Source organism: Podarcis vaucheri, assembly GCF_965113315.1.
Source record: "Podarcis vaucheri genome assembly, chromosome: 6".
NCBI lineage: Eukaryota > Metazoa > Chordata > Lepidosauria > Squamata > Lacertidae > Podarcis > Podarcis vaucheri.
In genome coordinates, this window is record NC_138764.1 from 53,399,900 (window position 1) to 53,404,812 (window position 4,913).

Below are 4,913 nucleotides of genomic sequence, written 5' to 3' on the forward strand. Positions count from 1 at the left end.
CTTCCAGTGCAATCCTTTGAAAGCTGGAGAAACAAATGCTCATCACACAGACAGCCACAAGAGGGCAAAATTGCCCACTTCTTTTTAGATGCTCTTCAGCCAGCGTCCCACACCACTTTTCATTGCTCTGACTTGTTTGCAGTCTCTTGTTCTAATGCTGGTGGGTCCCCCCCCTTTTGTTTGTGTGTTGCATTGCAAATGTACAACTATCAACACTGGAATAAATAAGGAACAAGATATGCAGTGAGGGACGTAACAATAGGCAGCAAGGGACCTTCCTTGCAAGTAGACCTGCTTGAGAGAGCGAGAGAGAGCGTGCGTGCGCATGCGCTTGCTGCCTGGCTTCCTAAGAAACATGACAAGGCAATGAAGACCTTTATAGCATAATGACTATCCCCCTGCTCTGTGCTTGAATATGTGAGCTAAACACAAGTCACTCTTTCCAGACAGGTAGGCAGATCTTTTTCAGGAAAAAGAGGTTTTGTGGCACTGACCTACAGGTTGATAATGGAATAAGCTTTTGCATACTGCAGTCCATCAGATGCATGAAGCATTATCCTGAGTTGCATGTATATAGAAGCAGGGCTTTTTTTTGGTGGTGGGGGGGATTTGGTTGGGCCAGAAAGAGGCAGTTGTAAACGGTGAGGTCAGAGGGAAATGAGATGCAGAAAAGTTAAGATGTGATAATGACTCAGGCACTCACCTTGTTCTTAGCCAAACCAAAACAAGCCATATGCAGTGCTGCCTAATGCCCACTGGGATGGGTTGGGCAGAAACCAGGGAGATCAACAGTAGATTGCGCCACAGCCAATGATAGGCAGAGTGAAGGCCAACTGTAGTTGGTGGGGCAGTCCGCATTTGCCCTAATACAGGCACCCCCAAACTCGGCCCTCCAGATGTTTTGGGACTACAACTCCCATCGTCCCCAGCTAACAGGACCAGTGGTCAGGGATTATGGGAATTGTAATCCCAAAACATCTGGAGGCCCGAGTTTGGGGATGCCTGTCCTAATACATGAAGCTCTATTGGCTCATGTTTCAAACAGTTTTTGTAGGAGTGTGTAAACTGCTTAGAGATTTCTGTGGAAATATAAAGTGGCATGCAAGTTAAATAAATCTGAGAAGGTTGGTTGGATATTGGGCAATGCCAGACTTTGATTTGTGGTGTGCTGACCACATTTGTCCAACGAACTTCATTATTTTGTCACTAGGTTGAGTGAGTGTGGCTAGCAGGAGCTGTACCCAAAGTATCTAAGCTTTTTGTCATTTAAGGTGAAAGCAAGTGAATCTTAATAATGTATGACGTGTGGTGTTTATCTTTATCATCTTTAAGCTGCCAAGGGTGCCGTGTGGCAAAAAGATGACCTGGAAATTCTATAGAAATAAATTGCTTTTGCTCTGTCTTAATGCTCACATCTATTTCATGGGGAGTGTGTTAATAAATATCCCTAGGACTGTCCTTGTGCCATCAGCATTTCTGGTCAGAAATTCATAGCTCAGCTGACTGTATTAAAACTGAAGAGATGATGTATTCCTTCTTCTCCCTGAAGGAAAAAAAATCATTTGAATGGAAATGAATGAAGCAAAACTCGACTAATGCCAGATCTGAAAGAAAATGCTGCCTGATGAAGAGGTTTGCTGGCTTTGATTTTTCTCAAAAGGCAACAGGAATCTAATTTTGAAGCCATAAAAAGCAGATGAGCTTAATTTTGTATCATTTTAAGAGTTACTTGTTAAAAGCTCCCCCCCAATCCCCAACTTCCCACCATCTGGATATTGAAGTGGGTAAAAATCCTTATGTGATTCTACATTTTTCTAATCCAGTCTGATAATTCATTTTCTTGAAACAGGGAGGTGAAAAGTTTGTTAGTTTAAAAGAGCAACAATTGATTACAAATCCTCCTTGTTTTTACACGCTATAGGAAAACACCCCCTTTCCTCTTTAAACAGGAAAGCCCATTCTGCTGAATAGCAAAAGTGAAGCTTCACCAGGCCTACTTCTTGATGAGGCTGCAGATCTGTTTCTGGGTTGTACCACTTCAGACCGTAGGTGAAGGCTTACACAATGGAATGCTCTGCCATGCAAAAATTTCCCTGCACAGGAACACCCCCCATAGCATAATTAGCAAGAAGCTTTCACTTTGACATGTACTTTGCTATGTGCAGAGGGTTTTTAAAAAGTGTATATATATCATATGGCAGAACATTCATACAGTTTTGTTGTTGTTATGTATATAGTGTTTTTATTTTGTATACAAATTTTAATAATGATGATGATGATGATGATGGCATCAGTGCCATTCCATTCTCGTATTCCACCTACCTCAAAAGTTGGTCAGCATTCCATGATCACTTGGCATGCTCAGTCCACCTTGAGCTGTTTTGGGGCCTCCCTCTTAGGATTTTTCCCACCAAAGGTGTTTTAGTTTTTTTTTGGGGGGGGTACTTCTTCCAGCCTTGGGTCTTCAGAAGTCTGTTGATATCTCCCTCTTGTGTGGGGGTGCTACTGTTTTAGCTATATAAACAATGACACAGCCTGAACCTTGGAAATCAAAGGAATAATGATAAATCTAGGTTGCCATTGGCTAAAAATCAGTGAAGTTCACCATGACTTTCCTGGTGCGTGTACTTAAATGATGGAATAAATCAGTGATTAAGTGACCCTTTTACAGACATAAAAGTGCAAATCTAGAAGGGCCACAAGATTTGAGGCACTTTTCATATTTGTGATTTTTCTAGTTCCATGACATACCCTGGTACTGAAAGCTGATTCTGGGCTCCAGTGTAAATTTAGCCCTGATAATTTGTGTAATCTTTCTCTTTTTCATATAATTTGAATAACCTATCTCTGTGCATAGTATTAATCAGTGCTATTCTTCTATAAAAGTGCTGGAGCATACCATGAACACCTCCCTCGTTCTCTTGGAATAGCAATGGCACCACCTGAGAGGGGCCAGGATTGAGTTCTAGCTGGGGGAGGGGGGAGCCCTGGTATTAATCTTTATTTTTAGAATGCAGTTTTATTCCCTCTGCGACCAGTTTGGTTTTGCTTAGACCTAACGCTTCCAGCCACCTCTCATAAAATAGATCTTCAATTGCACAATTGCACAAGATATGCCCTTAGGAAATGAATAAGCACATATATATTTTTCCCTTCCAGGAAATGACAGAATGACACAGGAGGGGGAGGAAGGAGGAGAGGTTGGGACTGGATCAGCCACAGGAGCCACAAAGGCAACTAGCTTTGGGGAAGAGAAATGCAACCACAGCTCAATCCTGTTTATGGTTTTCTTATAAAGGGGCTTCTGAGTTCTTTTGGACAGAGTTTCTAGCAAGTATACTTAGGATTGTAGCAGCTCAGTGAAGGACAGTGTTTCCAGTAAGGTTTAAATATTAACAGTGCTTTTTTCTGGGGAGACACAGGGGGACACATACCCCTAAACATTTTGTGAATCTAAGTTTGGCCTCATTGAGGGGCAGTATTTCAATATGAGTAGGAAAATGAGAGTATCCCTAAACATTTTTTTAAGAAAAAAAGCGCTGAATATTAATAATGATATTCAGCAAATGGTTATGGCCCTGTTTGAATTACTATTTAGAATTTTCACCTGCCTTCAATAAGGCAAAATTGAAATTGGATCAGGGAAATTGGCTGGGAGCTGCAGCTGGAGTGATTGTAGAAATGGAAGATGCTCCTTTGATCACGAGGTCGAGCAGTTCATACAGCATAATGTCCTTGGTGTCTTCATTACTTTTCATCACCCCACTACTGCTGCTTCCTTCTTTCAACTTTTGAATACTTTTGCTTTCATGGACTGATCATTGAAATAAGAAAAAATGAACATCAATACTGAGGACCTCAGGAGGTTTTGCCCTTTTCCCTTCACTGCCCTGTAGGCTTGGTGCTGTCTCCTAGAACACATTTGAGATGCCAGCTGTCTTCCTTCAAAACCCATCTTATCTATGAAGCCCTTAACGAAACGTCTTTGTTTCCATTCCCTTCTGCAGCTAGACCTGTAATTAAGGCTAAGCACACACAACTGAAATTTAATTGCATGTTGCTTTCCCTGTTTACCTCTGCCACCCCCTTCCTTTATTGTTTTACATGTGTTGAATTTCAGACTGAAACAGGGACCAGTCCTCTTGTACTTGGTAGAACAGGGGCAGGCAACATGGTGCCCTCCCTGTGTTCTGGACTATAGCTCCTCTCAGCCTCAGCCAACATGGATTATGGGATATGTAGTCCGAAATACCTTGAGGGCATCATGTCACCTCAGTAGAGCACCATGCTCACTGAATGTCGTATAAACATGATGAATAAGAATAATGTAAGAAAAGTTATTTCCGTTGTGGTATTGCATCAAATATTCCAGTGAAACTCAGTTTGGGGGTTTGAAAATATCCAGCTGTGCTTCCCTCTGACACTAGTCTCAAAACTTGATCTCATTTATCTGGCATGATTAGCCTTAAGATCATATATTACATCCATCTGCCATTTCCTTCTAGAACTTTTAACTGATTTTCTTTTAACTAGTAACCAGGTATTTATGCATCATTGAAATTATGCTAAATAAGCTTCCTGAACAAAAGCGTAAAGGTGACCAACCTAGAGTTGAACATTATTTGCTATTATATTTTATAAAAAATGGAGAGGAAATGTTTGATAAGTATTTGTGTCCTAAGTTATTAATTACTTCCTAAACCTTTAGAAACTCATTCTTCTTCCCAAGATCCTATTTAAACAGTTCAAAGTCTGGAACTTTTTCTCACACATTTTTTCTGCTGAACTTTGCTAGCAGACAATCTATGCATTGTTGATTCTATAACTTGACTTCCCCTAAAACTTTGCATATTGGGTATATCCTGTAGAGATCTATTAATAGCAGCTTCAAAGTCTGCTAATCAACTCTGCGT

At 40.9% G+C, this 4,913-nt stretch overlaps 1 long non-coding RNA gene across 1 annotated transcript; it reads right to left on the reverse strand.

Moving 5' to 3' along the window:
- Positions 1-594: 594 nt before the first annotated feature.
- On the reverse strand, positions 595-4,121 carry LOC309533955. The gene is made up of 3 exons (XR_014220566.1): positions 3,612-4,121; positions 2,323-2,541; positions 595-1,543 (listed from the first exon to the last, which is right to left on the reverse strand). It is a non-coding gene; the product is annotated as an uncharacterized lncRNA (long non-coding RNA).
- Between the last annotated feature and the right edge of the window lie 792 nt (positions 4,122-4,913).